Below are 23,848 nucleotides of genomic sequence, written 5' to 3'. Positions count from 1 at the left end.
GGGATGCAAAGACAAACTCACAGATAACATCAGCTGAAATACTAGACTCTCTGAAAACTAGCAGTGTGGCTGTTTCAAGATGCGCAATAAGGAGGTACTTGAAGAAAAATGGACTGCATGGTCGAGTCGCCAGAAGAAAGCCATTACTGCACAACTGCCACAAATTATCTCGCTTAAAATACGCAAAACAAGGTAATTTGGAGTGATGAGACCAAAATTGAACTTTTGGCCACAACCATAAACGTTACATTTGGAGAGAGGTCAACAAGGCCTAAGATGAAAAGAACACCATTCCTACTGTAAAGCACGGAGGTGGATAGCTGATGTGTTTTGGATATGTGAGCTACAAAGGCACAGAAAACTTGGTCAAAGTTGAAGGAAAGATGAATGCAAATACTGGAGGCAAATTTGCACTCATCAGCCCGGAAGCTGCGCATGGGACGTACTTAAACATTCCAACATGACAACGTTCCAAAACACAAGACCAAGTCGGCGTGTCATTGACTACAGCAGAATAAAGTGAAGGTTCTGGAGTGGCCATCTCAGTCTCCTGACCTCAATATCAATAGTTTGGCAATAATTGACTTCACCCAACTACTAACCGTGAGTGGAGAAAACGTTTTGGTGTTATTATTATTCATATTCTCTGAGAAAAGGCCAAGAAAGCAAAAATTCTGCCCGGTTATGTAAACTTTTTAGTAAAACTGTATTTTTTCCAAGTGATAACAAATTATTAAAATGGCCTTTAACTGGCAGTGTTACAATAGGTTTCTCTCTCTTGGAAAAATGCCTGTAAAACACATGTTTTAAAAATAAAATAAATATAAACATAAAAAGCCAAAGCACATGGAATTACTTAGGGTGAACATTGCTAATTCTTTTTGCCAAATTTTTGCTATCAAGATTCGGCTCTAAGAATCTGAAAGGGGTTACTTCAGACGAATGGGACAGCTGAAGAAATTTCTGCAACAAAATCCACAACAAATACGTAAATACATACCTACAAGCTTTTAAAAATGCAAAAAAAAATGTGTATGTCAAGGAGTCATTAAAAAGTTTTCTGATGTATTGCTCTTAGTTGCTTTCTTATTTTTAAGAGCGTATATTAAAACCCCTTATCCGCAGGCCATTTTCTGTTTTTGCGTTTTCGTTTTTTGCTCCCCTCCTTCCCAGAGCCATAACTTTTTTATTCTTCTGTCAAAATTGGCCATGTGAGGGCTTTTTCTTTGTGGGACAAGTTGTACTTTTGAAAGACACCATTGGTTTTAATATATTGTGTACTGGAAAATGGGGAAAAAAATCCAAGTGCTGTGAAATTGCAAAAAAAGTGCAATTTCACAGTTGTCTTTTTTTTTTTACCATGCTCACTAAATGCTGTAACTGACCTGCCATCATGATTCTCCAGGTCATTACGAGTTCATAGACACCAAGCATGTGTAGGTTCTTTTTTATTTAAGTGGTGAAAAAAATTCAAACTTAGGTAAAAAGAGAAAAAAAAGAAGCACCATTTTTCGAGACCTGTAGCGTCTCTATTTTTTATGATTTGGGGCTGGGTGAGGACTTATTCTTTGCTTGCCAAGCTGATATTTTTATTGATACCATTTTGGTGTAGATACGATCTTTTGATCGCTTGTTATTGCATTTTGAACGTAATTCTGGTGTTTTGACTTTTTTTCTCGTTACACCTTTTAGCAATCAGATTCATTAATTTTTTATATTGATAGATCGGGCGATTCCAAATATGTGTACTTTTGAATTTTTTTAATGTTTTATTTTGAATGGAGTGAAAAGGGGGTGATTTTTCTTTTATAATTTTTTTTTTTTTAAATATTTTTAAAAACTTTTTTTTCCGTTTTGCATGTTTTAATAGTCATCATGGGAGAATAGAAGCTGCAGTTGTCCAATCTACTCTGCAACATACAGGCGATAATCAGATCACCTGTGTGTAGCAAAAATGCTCACTTGCTATGAACGCTGACCACCGGGCGGCGCTCATAGCAATTTGGCTATGACATCCATAGAGGTCTGCTGGAGACCTCTGGTTGTCATGCCAACTCAACGGCGACCTGCGATCATGTGACGAGGTCACCAACGGGTGAGATTTCCAGCATGCTTGCCTTAAACGGAAGTTAAATTCCACTGCCAGAAATTGATAGCAGCATTTAACTAGATGGGTATTTCCTGAAGGAACTACAGATAGTGCTTTGGAATGGTGCCCGGGTTGCCCCAGCAAGACTTTCACACTTGGGTGCCCCTCAGGCGCTGTTTTGGTAGTTGTAGCCACTCTGGGTCCGATTTGGCGGGCGGCGCCACTCTGGGTCCGATTTGGCAGGCGGCGCCACTCTGGGTCCGATTTGGCGGGCGGCGCCACTCTGGGTCCGATTTGGTGAGCGGGGCAATAATTATAATAAGACTACAGATAGTGCTTTGAAATTGTGCTGTGCTATCACTTTAAGAGCTGATATTATCTGGCAAAACTGTGCTGGGGTCATGTACAGTTCGCAGGCGTTGGCATAGTAACTGGGCCTGACTGCACATATCAATGAGCTAATCAGCCAGGTGGCAGGTACATTTCAAATTGCCTCAGAAACCCGGCCATTATAACCTATGGGAAAATTTCCCTATTGAAATGCATTACAATGAGGGGAAAAAACATTTTCAAACGCAAATTGCGCCAAAACTACAAATCCGATCGACACGAAAAATACTTAGCACACCTCTTGGGGACGCTGGCTTCGAAATGACACCTCACTGGAGTCTGTGAGTGCAGCGGTTCGGGCCCCAGAGGAAGAGGCGTGGCTGTTGAACGGAGGGTCGGCTGTGCTTGGCTGTGGACCGTGTGCTCCTGGGAAGGGAGATTTTTCACCTGGGACTCTTTGCCTGCCCCTTCCCAGGAAGCAGAGACTGTTCCTGGGACTGAGCTTCGGGGCTGAGCCCCTGGCTCCCACCCCCCGGTGCAAGCCGGCTGGGGGTGGGAGGCCGTGCATATCATCAGGAGGCCCCGTGTGTCATCCAGCCAGTCCCAGGAGCAGAAAAAAGCCATGGGAAAAAGTGGCAAGAGCTCGGGGGGCCGCAGGCCCCAGAAGACCGGGGCCCCTAAGGCCGTGGCCGTGGCGGTTCCTCCTCCCGGAGGAGGAGAGGTGGCCAGTGGAGGTGCGGCGGTGAGCCCCCAGATATGGGGCTCTAAGGTGGCTGGGGAGCCGATCACCACCTACGGCTCCCGAATACGCGCGCACGTCCACGAGTACGAGGAGGCCGCCAAACAGCTGAGGATACTCCGGGAGGAGTTGAAGGGAGCCAGGGCATCTTCTAATTGCAGGCTCCCTGCCTCAAGGAGAGCAGAGGTCGCCGCCACGGTGAAGAGGCTGAAGGGGTCCATAGCCTCCCTGGAAAATCGCAGAGCGGAGATCCTGGCGGGAAGCGGCCCCTTTGAGGAGAAGCTAAAAAATGACGACCGGTTTAGGGCCATGACCGGTGGGTCTCCTGAGGGGTCAGGAGGCCCCAACCAGGTGGAGGAAGAGGAAGAGGAGGAAGATGGCGGTCCATCTGCGCCATACCCACCTGAAGGCCTGGGGAGTAACAGCACCCAGGTATCGTATAGCGGGATAGCCCCTGAGCAAGTGGCCCTCCCGTCGGACTCCAGTAACTCGGAGGAAAGCGGGAGTGAGGGGGAGGATGGTGGTGGTACTAGCAGTCAGGGGGGCTGCCTCATCCTGCAGCAAGTGCGGCAGATCGAGTCCCCAGCATGGTTTGGCGAGCTGTTGTTTGGGGACGAGGTCTGCGAGGATGGGGCAACCGGGAGGGGGAAAAAACGTAAGAAGGTGAAAGTATCCGTTGTAGATAAATATGTCTACGTCCCCCTTCCCGGGGCTCCCCTGTCCCATTGTACGGAACCCGCTACCCACCCCGGCTCGGGCCCTGTTGTGGGTCCGCAGCGAGGGAGCGGGGAGAGGAAAGTCTGCCCGGATCGGAGTGCCATGCCTGGTGGTGGTAGTTCTGATTCGGGCAGTGATATGGAGTGCGGTGCCGGCGGAGCCGGTGGTAGTGTTTGTGGTGGTGGTGCTCGGGCCAAGCCCTCTGTGGCAGGGGGGGCTGGCCCGGCACCTGGTGTGCAGGCAGCCGGGGCCGCATCTCCGGCGGCGAGAGCTGGGGTGTCCAGGTCCCCCACATGCGGATCCGCTCATAAGGCTGGATCTTTTTCGGGGACCCGGGGACCAGGAAAGGGCGCGAGTAAGTCTAAGACACAATGCAGGGTGCTGGTCGCTCCCCTGCCGGTGTCCGTGGCCAGGTCAGGGACCCCCGTGCGCGGAGCCAGTGATGGGTCCGTGCCGGGGGCCCCGCCGCCACTGGACGCCGAGGGGGAGTGGCCTGTGCTGAGGGGTTCAGCGGTGGTGGCGGCTGGTGCGGGGGCTATGCCTCTTGGCGTCAGTACCGTGGGGGGCCCTGGGCGTACCCCGGGGTCTCCGGTGTGGGTGGCGTCGGGGGGCGTGGCTTCCCCAGCTGCGACCCCAGTTGTCCCCTCCATGCATGTGTCTGGGGCCCGTGAGGGGGGCGTGGCCTCCCCGAGTGTTGCCCGGCCCGCTGTGGTTGTGGCATGCGGGGGGAGGGTGCCCTCCTTGGCTGCTGTCCCACCCGCTGCTGTGGTTGTGGCCGGCGGGGGGGGCGCAGCCTCGGTGGTCGCGGGACCCCCCGCTGTGATCGCGGCCGGTGGAGGGGGCGTGGCCTGTGCGGCTGCAGCCCCGCCCACTGGTGCTGTGTCCAGCGGAGGGGGCGTGGCCTCTGCGGGTCGGCCGCGAGTGGCTCCGCCCACTCAAAAAAATGACAGTGCTGCGGCAGTAAAAAGTAAAGCCGGCAAGGGGGTGCCGGGGTCCCCTGCCCACTTACCGTCATCTGGTGGTGCGGGGGCTCCGGTGCCTGAAGTTATGGCTGCCCGTGGTCCCGGTGTGGAGCAGGGTCCGGAGGCAGAGTCCGGCCCTGCTCCAGGTAACAAAGACAAAGGAAAAAAAATGGTCGCTGCAGAGAGCTCGGGAGGTGCTGCTGCTCCTGAGCCCGGGCAGAGCGGAATGACTGTTCGGCTCTGCTCTGCGGGCCTTAAAGGGGCAGCGGCGCCCCTGGGAAAAGTAAACAGTAAAGCTGCACCAGGAAGCGTGCAGCAGGGGCCCCCAGCAGGAGAGAAAGTTAAAGTGAAAAAAAAACATACTGTTAATAATAATAATAAAAATAATACTGAGGTGAATGTGGCCGTGGCGACTGGGGATATGAATGACGGTATGGATGGTGTGCTGTGTGTTGAGGATGTGGGGGTGGGTACGAATGGTGTCACAAATGTTGCTAGTATGAATGGTGCGGATGGTGGTACGGATGGTGGTGCGGATGGTGGTATGGATATAGGCGGTGGGGGGGAGGCTGGCCCATCTGCCCCCCCAGTCGCTCCCCTCCCCCTTTCTTTTGCGAGGGTGGTGGCTGGGGCTCCAGGGGGTTCACGGGGGGCTCGGGGGGTCTCCTCGCCTCTGGGTTCCGGGGACGGCGTTTTGCAGCGCTGTTTTCTGGAAGCCCTAAAAAATGGAGAGCGGTCGATCTTGGTAGAGGGAAGAGAGGTGGACCTGTCTTTCTGGCTGGAGAGACATGGCCTGGCTGCCTTCCAAGATAGAAGGGAGGGGGAAACCGTATGGTCCCTCCCGACAGCCGGGCAGGGGGTGGCGAGGAGGAATGTAGTCCGTCTTCGCTGGAGGGGCAGTGAAGCTTGCCCACCCAGGAGTAGGGTGGTGGAGCTCCTCATGAAGATGGGCTTTGGGGCGGTTGACATCTTTGCCCTAATTCATCCTGCGGCCACCCTCTTCTTCGACATCAGTTTCGTGCGGCCGGAGGGGCTTGAGCTCTTCTGGTCAAATTACGAGCTGGTGAAGGGGGAGCCCAGCTGGCGAGACTTCGCTGTACAAGCGGTGTCTCGCCAAAATGGCGTGAAGAAAGTGACCGTGGTGACCTGTAACGAGTCACTTTCTGGGGTGGACATCCTGACGTGGCTTTCCCGCTATGGGGAAGTCACGGACGTCCCCAAAAAAAATCGGGACGAATTTGGCATTTGGTCAGGGGGCTGGACCTTCATGATGAAGTTGAAGGTCTCAGGGGGTACTGTCACCCACATCCCTTCCTCGGCGTTCATTGGAAGGGACCGGATCCTGATCTTCTACCAGGGGCAGCCGAAGGTCTGTCACAGGTGCGGTGATCCCCGCCACTTCAGCGCAAGCTGCAAGGTGCAGAAATGTGCCTTGTGTGGCGGGGTAGGCCATCTCGCTGCATCCTGTAAGGATATTCGGTGTAACCTGTGTGGTGATCTTGGTCACCCGTACAGCCGCTGCCCTCGCTCTTTCTCCAATTCTGCTGCTGGCCGGGTGGGGGGAAGCCGTGAGGGGGAAACCTCTGGCGGTTCAACCTCTGCCGTGGTAGGCGGTGGTGGCGGGGGAGGGGCTGAGGGGCCAGTGAGGAGAGACAGAGCCCGGGGTCCTGCCCGCCAAAGGAGGCAGGAAAGGCGCCACGGGGGTGGGGGGCAGGGAGAGCCTCAGGCAACTGGGGTAATGTCTGCTCTCCCCTCTGAGGCATCAGCTGTTGTCGCTGAGGCCCCGGGGGAGGCGGAAGTGTGCGAGGAGATCAGGAGGATGGAGAGGGAAGACAACAGGGCTGACTCCGACAACTCCTCCCAGTATGAAAGTGTGGATGAGGAGGTCACGGATCAGCCGACATTAAAACAGGGTGGTAACGCAAACCGTACCAAAAAAAGGGGGAAGAAGAAAAGGAAGGTTGTTAAGCCTTCTGGTCCTTCGCCCCCTCCCCTGACCGTGGGTGTGCCAACGGAAGGGCTCACCGGCTCCCCTCTGGTTGCCCTCTCCAACCGGTTCCAAGCCCTTGAGGACTCTGCTGAGTCGGAGGTCGAGGGTGAGGGGCCGGGGGCAGCACCTGGGGGGCTTTCGGGGGGCGGCGCAGTCTGTCCTCCGGAGGACGTTGTTTCCTCTGGGGGGGGGGACTGACCCGGAACCCAGAGGCGAGGATACCAATAAAATGGATACCTCATCCTCTTTAAAGAGGAAGAATATGTCTGATCCAGTCCCTTCTTCGGGGGGGAAAAGTAAAGAGGATGGGGTGGGGAAGAAGAAGGCTGTCTAACTTAATCACCCATGATGGCTGAACTCACCCCGTTGACTCTGGCGTCGATTAATGTCGCCAGCATAAAGTCTGATGCGGCTAGATTTGCGGCCTTTGATTTTTTCACCCGAATTGAGGCTGAAATTTTGTTTTTGCAGGAGACCAGACTAACGGACATGGGGGTCATCCACAAGGCAAAAAAGGAGTGGAGGTGTGGGCCCTCATACTGGTCTCTTGCGGCCGAGCCGTATAGCGGGGTGGCGGTCCTTTTTAAGACCGCTGAGGTGGAATGCCGACGGGTTATTGAGATAGAAATGGGGAGGTGCCTGGTCTTAGACGTCTTCATGAGGGGACAGGAGCTTCGGCTCATAAACATCTACGGCCCACAGTCTAAGTGGGACCGTAAATGTCTCTTCATGAAGATCAAGCCCTTTCTTTTTACGAGCCGGCAGGTGGTCTTCGGTGGGGATTTCAACACCATTACGAGATCCCGTGATAGGGGAGGTCCCGGAGGCCGCCTGGCTTATGATAGCATAGCCCTAAATAGTCTAGCTAGTGAAGCTCGCCTGGTGGATGTCCACATACGGCACACCCCAGGTCACGAGGGTTTCACCTTTCATAGAGGTAGCAGTAGGTCTAGAATAGACAGGTTTTTTTTGAAGGAGGACGCCATCTTTTCTGCAGTGTCCGCCGTTGAGGTGGAGTTCTCCGATCACTGTTTAATTTTCTTTTCTCTGAATGTTACAGAGACCCCCCGGATGGGAAGAGGGCTGTGGAAGCTGAATTCATCCCTTCTGGAAGAGGCGGAGGTGAGACAATCCTTTGAGGCTTTTCTTCAGAGCCAGGTACCGCTTTTGGATCTCTGTAGTACTAAGTCTGAGTGGTGGGAGATCTTCAAGAAAAGGGTGGCGGGGTTCTTCCGTCAGCTCTCGAGCCTCAGAAGTCTGAACAGGCATCGCTTGTATCAAGACCTGAGGAGGAAACTCGAGCAGCTCGTCTCGACTGGAGGTGACCGAGAGGAAATCTCCAGAGTGAAATCTTTGCTCAAGGGGTGTCAGTATGATAGGCACGCATCTTTAGTTTTTGAGAGGGATTTCGGGAAGTACCGCTCGCCCGACCCTTACAGAAACTGTAAGATGTCAGTGAATTGTAAGGTGGTGACAGGACTGATCGACAGTACGGGTTCCCTGAACAGATCCAAATCAGGGATCCTGGAGGTGGTCAGGTCCTTTTACTCACGCCTCTTGAGGAAGAGGGATCTGGATCGAGATGGGATGTCGGCTTTCCTGGCTGAAACTGTTCCTGAGCCAGGAGATGACCCCTCTCTTCATGTTTTGGCCGAGGTAATCAGGGAAGAGGAAGTGAGACTGGCCATTGATGGGCTCCGGCCCAAGAAATCGCCAGGTCCGGATGGCTTAACATCCGAGTTTTACAAGACTTTTAGGGACTCCTTGGTCCCCCTCTTGACTGAGGTGTTTAATGAGTGCCTCTCCTCGGGTGCTCTTCCCAGTTCAATGAGGAAGTCAGCCCTGATTATCTTGTCAAAGGGTAAGGACCCGTCCCGTATCGAGAATTGGCGTCCCATAGCGCTCCTCGATACGGACCGAAAGATTCTGGCAAAGGTGTTGTTTAATCGGCTGGTGAAGTTTGCACCTCGGCTCCTTTCGGGGGCTCAGCACTGTTCTGTTCCAGGCCGCAGTACTTTTAGTGCTGTGCTCGGTGTCCGAGAGGCAGTGGAGCAGGGCATTGCGTGTCGCTGGAAGGGGTACTTGCTGTCCTTAGACCAGGCAAAGGCTTTTGACCGGGTGGATCATGAGTACCTCTGGTCTGTCCTTCTGAGGTATGGTCTGCCGGGGAGGTTTGTAAATTGGTTAAAGACCTTGTATGAGGGGGCTGAGACTTTCCCGCTCGTGAACGGTTGGGTTGGTCACTCTTTTGAGGTGAGCTCCGGGGTCCGTCAGGGCTGTCCTCTGAGCCCACTTTTATACGTGTTCGCGATCGATCCCTTCTTAAGGAGGGTAGATCGTGGACCGTTGGTGGGAGTCGGGATGGACCGGGCGGAGCCGGGGGCAACTCTGAGGGTGGTAGCGTACGCCGACGACGTCTCCCTTTTTGTATCCTCGAGAGAGGAGGCGGATTGGGTCATGTCTGAGGTCGTGCGCTACTCGAAGGCATCCGGGTCCATGATCAACCGGGAAAAGTGCGAGAGTCTCTGGCTGGGAGGGGGAGATCCAAGTTTTGATCTCCCGGACACCCTTCCAGGGCCCCAGTCCTCCGCTAAGATCTTAGGCATCAATTTTGGCCCAGGGGACTATCCCCAACAAAATTGGGAAGGCAGGCTCAAGATTGCCGCCCAGAAGGTGGACCAGTGGAAGGGTTGGTCTTTAACCCTGAGGGAAAGGGTCAGCTTGGCCAAGGGTTATTTGCTTCCTTTGTTAATTTACCTGGGCAGCGTCTGCATCTTGCCAGAGTCTCTCTGGACGCGGGTCTATAGCCTGTTCTTCCAATTGTTATGGGGGAACAGGCTTAACCTAATCAAGAGGGAGGTCACGTACCGCACGAGGAGACTAGGTGGGTTGGGTAAGGTCAACCCAGTGGTGTTCTTAGTGAACACCTTTCTTAAGACCAACATTGCCAACCTCTGGACAGAGAGGGCTCCTCCGTGGGTATTCTCCTGCAGGGGATGGTTTCGGCCTTTCTTCCAGGAATGGGAGACAGGAGGGCAGGTGAAGGACCTACGAACACCACATGGACATCTCCCGGCTTATGCTACCCCGGCTCTGAAGGTGATCCGCCGGTGGGGTCTGGGAATGTGGGAAATCAGGACCATGTCGAGGAAATCCCTTGACAGTAGGGTCCTGTTGACCCATTTCCAGAAGCCCCTGGTGCTCAGAGATTGCCCAGGCCGGGATCTGGAGGGGGGGCTCGGGTTGTTAAATTCTTCACGGATCCCCTCGAAGTTTTGGGACTTGGCCTGGCGCTGCTTCCATGGGAGGCTGTATGTGAGGGACAATCTGAAGTACAGGAACTCTGATGATCGGGGTTGTCCCCGTGAAGAGTGTGGCGACATGCTGGAAAGCATGGAGCACTTCCTCCTTCAGTGTCCCTTTAATACAGGGGTCTATAACCGGGTGGGTGCTTCCATAGGCTGGCCTAGGCTGGCATCCCTTTCCTATCCGGAGTGGGCTTATGGGGCATTCAGATCCCTTGGTGGCCGAGATCGGGGCACTTTATTCCTAGTTAGTGTAGTTGTTAGGTTCTACACCTGGAATGCACGGTGCCTAGTTTCAATACAGCATAAAACCCTCCCCCGGGATGAGGTGGTTAGTAACATCTTGGGTGACCTGGGTAAGGTGCGCTCTTTGGAGTTTGGGAGGCTGGGTGCGAGGAGGGCCTCTTGGCTTTGGAGGGGTCTCTCCTTTTAATACGTACCCGAGGGAAAGCTTGGCTTGAGTGATTAGGGGCTTCCAAGGAGTGTGGGAGGCTGGGTGGGAAGGGGGCCTCTTCACTTTGGAGGGGTTTCTCTTCTTACTCTAGGGATAGACTGGTTGTGTGATTGGGATAGGGAAAGATAAGGTGGTGTGGTGTTGAGGGACAGTTATATAGGGATAGATAGGGATAGGGAGGGAAAGTTTAGGGATAGTCAGATAGTTAGCATTGTTAAGATAGGTAGAGTAGGGATAGATAGGGGCAGGTAGGGATAGTTAGGGTCAGCTTTTTGAGGGACAGTCTTAGTTAAGTAGGGACAGGGTGTTTGTGTTGGTGTTAGGGTCAGGGCCTCTTCAGACTCCTATTCCCTGGTGGTGGGCTGATGTGTGGCACGCTTAGCCTTTTTGTTTTGTTCTGGTAGAATTAATGGATATCGGGCTTGAAGGTGCCGAACTTGGGCCTTACAGGTTAAAAGCTGTTGTTTTGGTATTGTGGTATTTTGATGTTGTGTTAGTAAAGTTATGATCTGTAAATAAAATTTTTGTATGTCTGTATTTTATCTTGTGGTATGTATAGTTAGTATGTTGTGGGGGGTGTAGTTTAGGTTGGGTGGGGGGTGTTTGTTGGGGGGTTGCATAAGGGCATATGGACCCTGGAAACAATATAAGGGCATGGAAACTTTCATGGACCCGGGGGAAAAAAGTGTGGTGTATTTTTCAGAGGGCATGAACTTGCATGGACCCGTGGTGGCAGTGTGGGTGGAGGGGAAAAAATAAAAAATAAAAATAAAATAAAAAAAAAAAATAAATAAATAAATAAAAAAAAAAAAAAAAAGAATTTGCTGTGTTTAGAGTGTTATAGACTGTTATAGAGTGTTAAGTTTGTATAGCTAGGTTGGCCTTTTCTTTTATTTTTTGGGCAGCATGGGCCAGATTTTCTTTTCTAGTTTTATATGTATATATGTAATTAAATAGTGGGGAGTGTGAGTGTATGTGTGAGTGTATGTGCGAATGAGTTTTTTCTTTACTTTATATTTGTCTATTGGTTAGGAAAAATGGATGTGATGATTTTCCTGCTGGGGGTTTCCTAAAGCTGCGAAGTTAAGAGACTCTAAGAGGCGTGGGAAAAGAAAGACTTCTTAAATGCTGGTTTTATTTTTGTAAGATATGTTGTGTATTTCTGTTTTTGTTTGTGTTTTGTATTTTTTATAAATAAAAGAGTTCCTGAAGGAACTACAGATAGTGCTTTGGAATGGTGCCCGGGCTGCCCCTGCAAGACTTTCACACTTGGGTGCCCCTCAGGCGCTGGTTTGGTAGTTGTAGCCCCTCAGGGTTGAGGCTTGGTGGGCCGGGTCACTCTGGGTCCGATTTGGTGGGCCGGGTCTGTCATGATTCTCAATGGCGAGAGAACATAGCCCAGCATATATAAGAACTAGCTCTTGGAAGATGGAATCTAAACTGACCATGAACTAAACCTGCCGCACAATTAACAGTGGCCGGGTAGCGTGCCTACGTTTTATCCCTAGACGCCCAGCGCCAGCCGGAGGACTAACTAATCCTAGCAGAGGAAAATACAGTCCTGGCTCACCTCTAGAGAGATTTCCCCAAAAGGCAGACAGAGGCCCCCACATATATTGGCGGTGATTTTAGATGAAATGACAAACGTAGTATGAAAATAGGTTTAGCAAAATCGAGGTCCGCTTACTAGATAGCAGGAAGACAGAAAGGGCACTTTCATGGTCAGCTGAAAACCCTATCAAAACACCATCCAGAAATTACTTTAAGACTCTAGTATTAACTCATAACACCAGAGTGGCAATTTCAGATCACAAGAGCTTTCCAGACACAGTAACGAAACAGCAGCTGTGAACTGGAACAAAATGCAAAAACAAACAAGGACGAAAGTCCAACTTAGCTGGGAGTTGTCTAGTAGCAGGAACATGCAAAGAAAGGCTTCTGATTACATTGTTGACCGGCATGAAACTGACAGAGGAGCAAGGTTATATAGAGACTCCCACATCCTGATGGGAACAGGTGAACAGAGAGGATGATGCACACAAGTTCAATTCCACCAGTGGCCACCGGGGGAGCCCAGAATCCAATTTCACAACAGTACCCCCCCCTCAAGGAGGGGGCACCGAACCCTCACCAGAACCACCAGGGCGATCAGGATGAGCCCTATGAAAGGCACGGACAAGATCGGAGGCATGAACATCAGAGGCAGTCACCCAAGAATTATCCTCCTGACCGTATCCCTTCCATTTGACCAGATACTGGAGTTTCCGTCTGGAAACACGGGAGTCTAAGATCTTTTCCACAACGTACTCCAACTCACCCTCAACCAACACCGGAGCAGGAGGCTCAACGGAAGGCACAACCGGTACCTCATACCTGCGCAATAATGACCGATGAAAAACATTATGAATAGAAAAAGATGCAGGGAGGTCCAAACGGAAGGACACAGGGTTAAGAATCTCCAATATCTTGTACGGGCCGATGAACCGAGGCTTAAACTTAGGAGAAGAAACCCTCATAGGGACAAAACGAGAAGACAACCACACCAAGTCCCCAACACAAAGCCGAGGACCAACACGACGACGGCGGTTGGCAAAAAGCTGAGTCTTCTCCTGGGACAACTTCAAATTGTCCACTACCTGCCCCCAAATCTGATGCAACCTCTCCACCACAGCATCCACTCCAGGACAATCCGAAGATTCCACCTGACCGGAGGAAAATCGAGGATGAAACCCCGAATTACAGAAAAACGGGGACACCAAGGTGGCAGAGCTGGCCCGATTATTGAGGGCGAACTCCGCCAATGGCAAAAAAGCAACCCAATCATCCTGATCCGCAGACACAAAACACCTCAAATATGTCTCCAAGGTCTGATTAGTCCGCTCGGTCTGGCCATTAGTCTGAGGATGGAAAGCAGACGAAAAAGACAAATCTATGCCCATCCTAGCACAGAATGCCCGCCAAAATCTAGACACGAATTGGGTCCCTCTGTCAGAAACGATATTCTCCGGAATACCATGCAAATGAACAACATTTTGAAAAAACAGAGGAACCAACTCGGAAGAAGAAGGCAACTTAGGCAAGGGAACCAAATGGACCATCTTAGAGAAACGGTCACACACCACCCAGATGACAGACATCTTCTGAGAAACAGGCAGATCCGAAATAAAATCCATCGAGATGTGCGTCCAAGGCCTCTTCGGAATAGGCAAGGGCAACAACAATCCACTAGCCCGAGAACAACAAGGCTTGGCCCGAGCACAAACGTCACAAGACTGCACAAAGCCTCGCACATCTCGTGACAGGGAAGGCCACCAGAAGGACCTTGCCACCAAATCCCTGGTACCAAAGATTCCAGGATGACCTGCCAACGCAGAAGAATGAACCTCAGAGATGACTCTACTGGTCCAATCATCAGGAACAAACAGTCTACCAGGTGGGCAACGATCCGGTCTATCCGCCTGAAACTCCTGCAAGGCCCGCCGCAGGTCTGGAGAAACGGCAGACAATATCACTCCATCCTTAAGGATACCTGTGGGCTCAGAATTACCAGGGGAGTCAGGCTCAAAACTCCTAGAAAGGGCATCCGCCTTAACATTCTTAGAACCCGGTAGGTATGACACCACAAAATTAAACCGAGAGAAAAACAACGACCAGCGCGCCTGTCTAGGATTCAGGCGCCTGGCAGACTCAAGGTAAATTAAATTTTTGTGGTCAGTCAATACCACCACCTGATGTCTGGCCCCCTCAAGCCAGTGACGCCACTCCTCAAAAGCCCACTTCATGGCCAAAAGCTCCCGATTCCCAATATCATAATTCCGCTCGGCGGGCGAAAATTTACGGGAAAAAAAAGCACAAGGTCTCATCACGGGGCAGTCGGAACTTCTCTGCGACAACACCGCCCCAGCTCCGATTTCAGAAGCGTCGACCTCAACCTGAAAAGGAAGAGCAACATCAGGCTGACGCAACACAGGGGCGGAAGAAAAGCGGCGCTTAAGCTCCCGAAAGGCCTCCACAGCATCAGGGGACCAATCAGCAACATCAGCACCCTTCTTAGTCAAATCACTCAATGGTTTAACAACATCAGAAAAACCAGCAATAAATCGACGATAAAAGTTAGCAAAGCCCAAAAATTTCTGAAGACTCTTAAGAGAAGAGGGTTGCGTCCAATCACAAATAGCCTGAACCTTGACAGGATCCATCTCGATGGAAGAGGGGGAAAAAATGTATCCCAAGAAGGAAATCTTTTGAACCCCAAAAACGCACTTAGAACCCTTCACACACAAGGAATTAGACCGCAAAACCTGAAAAACCCTCCTGACCTGCTGGACATGAGAGTCCCAGTCATCCGAAAAAATCAGAATATCATCCAGATACACAATCATAAATTTATCCAAATAATCGCGGAAAATGTCATGCATAAAGGACTGGAAGACTGAAGGGGCATTTGAAAGACCAAAAGGCATCACCAAATACTCAAAGTGGCCCTCGGGCGTATTAAATGCGATTTTCCACTCATCCCCCTGCTTGATTCACACCAAATTATACGCCCCACGGAGATCAATCTTAGAGAACCACTTGGCCCCCTTTATACGAGCAAACAAATCAGTCAGCAGTGGCAACGGATATTGATATTTAACCGTGATTTTATTCAAAAGCCGATAATCAATACACGGCCTCAAAGAGCCATCTTTCTTAGACACAAAGAAAAAACCGGCTCCTAAGGGAGATGACGAAGGACGAATATGTCCCTTTTCCAAGGACTCCTTTATATATTCTCGCATAGCAGCGTGTTCAGGCACAGACAGATTAAATAAACGACCCTTAGGGTATTTACTACCCGGGATCAAATCTATGGCACAATCGCACTCCCGGTGCGGAGGTAGTGAACCAAGCTTGGGTTCTTCAAAAACGTCACGATAGTCAGACAAGAATTCAGGAATCTCAGAGGGAATAGATGATGAAATGGAAACCAAAGGTACGTCCCCATGAGTCCCTTTACATCCCCAGCTTAACACAGACATAGCTTTCCAGTCGAGGACTGGGTTATGAGATTGCAGCCATGGCAATCCTAGCACCAAAACATCATGTAGATTATACAGCACCAGAAAGCGAATAATCTCCTGGTGATCCGGATTAATACGCATAGTTACTTGTGTCCAGTATTGTGGTTTATTACTAGCCAATGGGGTGGAGTCAATCCCCTTCAGAGGTATAGGAGCTTCCAAAGGCTCCAAATCATACCCACAGCGTTTGGCAAAGGACCAATCCATAAGACTCAAAGCGGCGCCAGAGTCGACATAGGCGTCCGCGGTAATAGATGATAAAGAACAAATCAGGGTCACAGATAGAATAAACTTAGACTGTAAAGTGCTAATTGAAACAGACTTGTCAAGCTTCTTAGTACGCTTAGAGCATGCTGATATAACATGAGTTGAATCACCACAATAGAAGCACAACCCATTTTTTCGTCTAAAATTCTGCCGCTCGCTTCTGGACAGAATTCTATCACATTGCATATTTTCTGGCGTCTTCTCAGTAGACACCGCCAAATGGTGCACAGGTTTGCGCTCCCGAAGACGCCTATCGATCTGAATAGCCATTGTCATGGACTCATTCAGACCCGCAGGCACAGGGAACCCCACCATAACATCCTTAATGGCATCAGAGAGACCTTCTCTGAAAATCGCCGCCAGGGCGCACTCATTCCACTGAGTAAGCACAGACCATTTACGGAATTTTTGGCAGTATATTTCAGCTTCGTCTTGCCCCTGAGATAGGGACATCAAAGCTTTTTCCGCCTGAAGCTCTAAATGAGGTTCCTCATAAAGCAACCCCAAGGCCAGAAAAAACGCATCGACATTGAGCAACGCAGGATCCCCTGGTGTCAATGCAAAAGCCCAATCTTGAGGGTCGCCCCGGAGCAAGGAAATTACAATCCTGACCTGCTGTGCAGGGTCTCCGGCAGAGCGAGACTTCAGGGACAAAAACAATTTGCAATTATTTTTAAAATTTTGAAAGCAAGATCTATTCCCTGAAAAAAATTCAGGCAAAGGAATTCTAGGTTCAGACATAGGTGCATGAACAACAAAATCTTGCAAATTTTGTACCTTCGTGGCGAGATTATTCAAACCTGTAGCTACACTCTGAAGATCCATTTCAAACAGGTGAACACAGAGCCATTCAAGGATTAGAAGGAGAGAAAGAGAGGAAGGCTGCAGTATAGGCAGACTAGCAAGTGATTCAATTATGAGCACACTCAGAACTAGAGAAAAAAAAAAAAAAAAAAATTTCCAGCAGACTTCTTTTTTTCTCTCCTTTCTCAGCCAATAATTTAACCCTTTTGGGCCGGTCAAACTGTCATGATTCTCAATGGCGAGAGAACATAGCCCAGCATATATAAGAACTAGCTCTTGGAAGATGGAATCTAAACTGACCATGAACTAAACCTGCCGCACAATTAACAGTGGCCGGGTAGCGTGCCTACGTTTTATCCCTAGACGCCCAGCGCCAGCCGGAGGACTAACTAATCCTAGCAGAGGAAAATACAGTCCTGGCTCACCTCTAGAGAGATTTCCCCAAAAGGCAGACAGAGGCCCCCACATATATTGGCGGTGATTTTAGATGAAATGACAAACGTAGTATGAAAATAGGTTTAGCAAAATCGAGGTCCGCTTACTAGATAGCAGGAAGACAGAAAGGGCACTTTCATGGTCAGCTTAAAACCCTATCAAAACACCATCCAGAAATTACTTTAAGACTCTAGTATTAACTCATAACACCAGAGTGGCAATTTCAGATCACAAGAGCTTTCCAGACACAGTAACGAAACAGCAGCTGTGAACTGGAACAAAATGCAAAAACAAACAAGGACGAAAGTCCAACTTAGCTGGGAGTTGTCTAGTAGCAGGAACATGCAAAGAAAGGCTTCTGATTACATTGTTGACCGGCATGAAACTGACAGAGGAGCAAGGTTATATAGAGACTCCCACATCCTGATGGGAACAGGTGAACAGAGAGGATGATGCACACAAGTTCAATTCCACCAGTGGCCACCGGGGGAGCCCAGAATCCAATTTCACAACACGGGTCACTCTGGGTCTGATTTGGTGGGCCGGGTCACTCTGGGTCCGATTTGGTGGGCCGGGTCACTCTGGGTCCGATTTGGTGGGCCGGGTCACTCTGGGTCCCATTTGGTGGGCCGGGTCACTCTGGGTCCCATTTGGTGGGCCGGGTCACTCTGGGTCCCATTTGGTGGGCCGGGTCACTCTGGGTCCCATTTGGTGGCCCGGGTCAGTCTGGGTCCCATTTGGTGGCCCGGGTCACTCTGGGTCCCATTTGGTGGCCCGGGTCACTCTTGGTCCGATTTGGTGGCCCGGGTCACTCTGGGCCCGATTTGGTGGCCCGGGTCACTCTGGGCCCGATTTGGTCAACCCGGGTCACTCTGGGCCCGATTTGGTGGCCCGGGTCACTCTGGGCCCGATTTGGTGGCCCGGGTCACTCTGGGTCCGATTTGGTGGGCCGGGTCACTCTGGGTCCGATTTGGTGGCCCGGGTCACTCTGGGTCCGATTTGGTGGCCCGGGTCACTCTGGGTCCGATTTGGTGGCCCGGGTCACTCTGGGTCCGATTTGGTGGCCCGGGTCACTCTGGGTCCGATTTGGTGGCCCGGGTCACTCTGGGTCCGATTTGGTGGCCCGGGTCACTCTGGGTCCGATTTGGTGGCCCGGGTCACTCTGGGTCCGATTTGGTGGCCCGGGTCACTCTGGGTCCGATTTGGTGGCCCGGGTCACTCTGGGTCCGATTTGGTGGCCCGGGTCACTCTGGGTCCGATTTGGTGGCCCGGGTCACTCTGGGTCCGATTTGGTGGCCCGGGTCACTCTGTGTCCGATTTGGTGGCCCGGGTCACTCTGGGTCCGATTTGATGGCCCGGGTCACTCTGGGTCCGATTTGGTGGCCCGGGTCACTCTGGGTCCGATTTGGTGGCCCGGGTCACTCTGGGTCCGATTTGGTGGCCCGGGTCACTCTGGGTCCGATTTGACGGGCGGCGCCACTCTGGGTCCGATTTGACGGGCGGCGCCACTCTGGGTCCGACTTGGCGGGCGGTGCCACTCTGGGTCCGACTTGGCGCGCGGCGCCACTCTGGGTCCGACTTGGCGGGCGGCGCCACTCTGGGTCCGACTTGGCGGGCGGCGCCACTCTGGGTCCGACTTGGTGGGCGGCGCCACTCTGGGTCCGATTTGGTGGGCCGGGTCACTCTGGGTCCGATTTGGCGGGCCGGGTCACTCTGGGTCCGATTTGGCGGGCCGGGTCACTCTGGGTCCGATTTGGCGGGCCGGGTCACTCTGGGTCCGATTTGGCGGGCCGGGTCACTCTGGGTCCGATTTGGCGGGCCGAGTCACTCTGGGTCCGATTTGGCGGGCCGGGTCACTCTGGGTCCGATTTGGCGGGCCGGGTCACTCTGGGTCCGATTTGGCGGGCGGCGCCACTCTGGGTCCGATTTGGCGGGCGGCGCCACTCTGGGTCCGATTTGGCGGGCGGCGCCACTCTGGGTCCGATTTGGCGGGCGGCGCCACTCTGGGTCCGATTTGGCGGCCCGGGTCACTCTGGGTCCGATTTGGTGGGCGGCGCCACTCTGGGTCCGATTTGGCGGGCGGCGCCACTCTGGGTCCGATTTGGCGGGCGGCGCCACTCTGGGTCCGATTTGGCGGGCGGCGCCACTCTGGGTCCGATTTGGTGGGCGGCGCCACTCTGGGTCCGATTTGGCGGGCGGCGCCACTCTGGGTCCGATTTGGCGGCCCGGGTCACTCTCGGTCCGATTTGGCGGCCCGGGTCACTCTGGGTCCGATTTGGCGGCCCGGGTCACTCTGGGTCCGATTTGGCGGGCGGCGCCACTCTGGGTCCGATTTTGCGGGCGGCGCCACTCTGGGTCCGATTTGGCGGGCGGCGCCTCTCTGGGTCCGATTTGGCGGGCAGCGCAACTCTGTGTCCGATTTGGCGGGCGGCGCCACTCTGGGTCCGATTTGGCGGGCGGCGCCACTCTGGGTCCGATTTGGCGGGCGGCGCCACTCTGGGTCCGATTTGGCGGGCGGCGCCACTCTGGGTCCGATTTGGCGGGCGGCGCCACTCTGGGTCCGATTTGGCGGGCGGCGCCACTCTGGGTCCGATTTGGCGGGCGGCGCCACTCTGGGTCCGACTTGATGGGCGGCGCCACTCTGGGTCCGATTTGGCGGGCGGGGGCACTCTGGGTCCGATTTGGCAAGCGGGGGCACTCTCGTCCGATTTGGTGGGCTGGGTCCGGATTTGGTGAGCGGGGCAATAATGATAAGACTACAGATAGTGCTTTGTAATTGTGCTGTACTGTCACTTTAAGAGCTGATATCTGACAAAACTTGTGACCTGGTGGGCTGGTAGAGTTTATAGGCGTTGGCATAGTAACTGGGTCTCACTGCGCATATCAATGAGGTAATCAGCCAGGTGGCAGTTATTTTTAGAAATTGCCTCAGAAATCAGGCCCATTATAAACGTATTGGAAAATTTCCCTATTGAAATGCATTGAGACACTTTTTTCAAACGCAAATTGCGCCAAAACTACAAATCCGATCGACACAAAAAATACTTAGCACACCTCTCAGGAACGCTGGCTTCGAAATGACACCTCACTGGAGTCTGTGAGTTTAGCGGTTCGGGCCGCATTACGTGCGGACTGAATAATAATAAGAAGAACTAGATGGGTATTTCCTGAAGGAACTACAGATAGTGCTTTGGAATGGTGCCCGGGCTGCCCCTGCAAGACTTTCACACTTGGGTGCCCCTCAGGCGGTCCGATTTGGTGGGTTGGGTCAATCTGGGTCTGATTTTGTGGGCGGGGTAAATCTAGGTCCGATTCGGTGGGCGGGGTCACTTTTGGTCCGATTCTGTGGGCGCGGCCACTCTGGGTCCGATTCGGTGGGCGCAGCCACTCTGGGTCCGATTTGGTGGGCGGGGCACCTTAGGGACCAATTTGGTGGGTGGGGTCACTCGGTCCGATTTGGTGGGCTGGGCACCTCAGGGTCTGATTTGGTGGGCTGGGCACCTCAGGGTCCGATTTGGTGGATGGGGTCACTCTGGGTCCGATTTGGTGGGCGGGGTCACTCTGGGTCCGATTTGGTGGACGGGATCACTCTGGGTCTGATTTGGTGGAAGGGGTCACTGGGTCTGATTTGGTGGAAGGGGTCACTCTGGGTCCGATTTGGTGGGCGGAGCCACTCTGGGTCCGATTTGGTGGGCGGGGTCACTCTGGGTCCGATTTGGTGGGCGGGGTCACTCTGGGTCCGATTTGGTGGGCCGGGCCCCTCGGGGTCCGATTTGGTGGGCCGGGCCCCTCGGGTTCCGAATTGGTGAGCGGGGTAATCTACTATATAATTGTCTAAGGGCACTTCCGTCTTTCTGTCTCACAACACCGCTACGTCATCATCTCGTGAGACCGCAATGCACTCTTGGGACCGGAGCGCGCAACAAGCATCGGGTACCGGCCACTCCAGGTGCAACAAGCATCGTGTACCGGCCGCTCTAGGAGGTGCAACAACCATCAGATACCGGCCGCTCCAGGAGGTGAGTATGTAACTTTTTTATTTTAATTCTTTTTTTTTTTTTAACAGGGATATGCAGTATACTATGTGACTGGACAATTTACTACGTGACTGGGCAGTATAACTACGTGGCTCTGCGCTGTATACTGCGTGGCTCTGCGCTGTATACTACGCGGCTCTGCGCTGTATACTACGCGGCTCTGCGCTGTATACTACGCGGCTCTGCGCTGTATACTGCGCGTTCTGCGCTGTATACTGCACGGCTCTGCGCTGTATACTGCGCGGCTCTGCGCTTTGTACTGTGCGGCTCTGCGCTATATACTGCGTGGCTCTTCGCTGTATACTACGCGGGTCTGCGCTGTGTACTGCGCGGCTCTGCGCTGTGTAATGCGCGTGTCCGTGCTGTGTACTGCGCGTGTCTGCGCTGTATACTGCGCGGCTCTGTGCTGTGTACTGCACGGCTCTGCACTGTGTACTGCGCGGCTCTGTGCGGTATACTGCGCGGCTCTGCTCTTTATACTGTGCGGCTCTGCGCTCTGTACTGCGCGGCTCTGCGCTGTGTACTGCCCGGCTCTGCGCTCTGTACTGCGCGGCTCTGCGCTGTGTACTGCGCGGTATACTGCGCGGCTCTGCGCTGTGTACTGCACGGCTCTGCGCTTTATACTGCGCGGCTCTGCGCTGTGTACTGCGCGGCTCTGCGCTGTGTACTGCGCGGCTCTGCGCTGTGTACTGCGCGGCTCTGCGCTGTGTACTGCGCGGCTCTGCGCTGTGTACTGCGTGGCTCTGCGCTTTGCCCTGTGCCGCTCTGCGCTGTGTACTGCGCGGCTCTGCGCTGTGTACTGCGCGGCTCTGCGCTGTGTACTGCGCGGCTCTGCACTGTGTACTGCGCGGCTCTGCGCGGTATACTGCGCGGCTCTGCTCTTTATACTGTGCGGCTCTGCGCTGTGTACTGCGCGGCTCTGCGCTGTGTACTGTGCGGCTCTGCGCTGTGTACTGCGCGGCTCTGCGCTGTGTACTGCGCGGCTCTGCGCTTTGCACTGCGCCGCTCTGCGCTGTGTACTGCGCGGCTCTGCGCTGTGTACTGCACGGCTCTGCGCTGTGTACTGCGCGGCTCTGCACTGTGTACTGCGCGGCTCTGCGCGGTATACTGCGCGGCTCTGCTCTTTATACTGTGCGGCTCTGCGCTCTGTACTGCGCGGCTCTGCGCTGTGTACTGCCCGGCTCTGCGCTGTGTACTGCGCGGCTCTGCGCTGTGTACTGCGCGGCTCTGCGCGGTATACTGCGCGGCTCTGCGCTGTGTACTGCACGGCTCTGCGCTTTATACTGCGCGGCTCTGCGCTGTGTACTGCGCGGCTCTGCGCTGTGTACTGCGCGGCTCTGCGCTGTGTACTGCTCGGCTCTGCGCTGTGTACTGCGTGGCTCTGCGCTGTGTACTGCGCGGCTCTGCGCTGTGTACTGCGCGGCTCTGTGCTTTGCACTGCGCCGCTCTGCGCTGTGTACTGCGCGGCTCTGCGCTGTGTACTGCGCGGCTCTGCGCTGTGTACTGTGCGGCTCTGCCCTGTGTACTGCGCGGCTCTGCTCTTTATACTGTGCGGCTCTGCGCTGTGTACTGCGCCGCTCTGTGCTGTGTACTGCGCGGCTCTGCGCTGTGTACTGCGCGGCTCTGCGCTGTGTACTGCGCGGCTCTGCGCTTTATACTGCGCGGCTCTGCGCTGTGTACTGCGCGGCTCTGCGCTGTGTACTGCGCGGCTCTGCGCTGTGTACTGCGCGGCTCTGCGCTTTGCACTGCGCCGCTCTGCGCTGTGTACTGCGCGGCTCTGCGCTGTGTACTGCGCGGCTCTGCACTGTGTACTGCGCGGCTCTGCGCGGTATACTGCGCGGCTCTGCTCTTTATACTGTGCGGCTCTGCGCTGTGTACTGCGCGGCTCTGCGCTGTGTACTGCGCGGCTCTGCGCGGTATACTGCGCGGCTCTGCGCTGTGTACTGCACGGCTCTGCGCTTTATACTGCGCGGCTCTGCGCTGTGTACTGCGTGGCTCTGCGCTGTGTACTGCGCGGCTCTGCGCTGTGTACTGCGCGGCTCTGCACTGTATACTGCGTGGCTGTGCAATATACTACGTGGACATGCATATTCTAGAATACCCGATGAGTTAGAATCGGGCCACAGTCTAATAATCATAAGACTACGGATAGTGTTTTGTAATTGTGCTGTACTGTCACTTTAAGAGCTGATATTATCTGACAAAACTTGTGACCTGGTGAGCTGATGTAGAGTTCATAGGCGTTGGCATAGTAACTGGGTCTCACTGCGCATATCAATGAGCTAATCAGCCAGGTGGCAGTTATTTTTAGAAATTGCCTCAGAAATCAGGCCCATTATAAACGTATTGGAAAATTTCTCTATTGAAATGCATTGAAACACTTTTTTCAAACACAAATTGCGCAAAAACTACAAATCCGATCGGCACGAAAAATACTTAGCACACCTCTCAGGAACGCTGGCTTCGAAATGACACCTCACTGGAGTCTGTGAGTGAAGCGGTTCGGGCCGCATTACGTGCGGACTGAATAATAATAATAACTAGATGGGTATTTCCTGAAGGAACTACAGATAGTGCTTTGGAATGGTGCCCGGGCTGCCCCTGCAAGACTTTCACACTTGGGTGCCCCTCAGGCGGTCCGATTTGGTGGGTTGGG

The sequence above is a fragment of the Ranitomeya variabilis genome, chromosome 1 (genome assembly GCF_051348905.1).
Source record: "Ranitomeya variabilis isolate aRanVar5 chromosome 1, aRanVar5.hap1, whole genome shotgun sequence".
In the NCBI taxonomy this organism is placed as follows: domain Eukaryota; kingdom Metazoa; phylum Chordata; class Amphibia; order Anura; family Dendrobatidae; genus Ranitomeya; species Ranitomeya variabilis.
The sequence above is the reverse complement of the archived record's forward strand: the minus strand, read 5'-3'. Positions refer to the sequence as shown.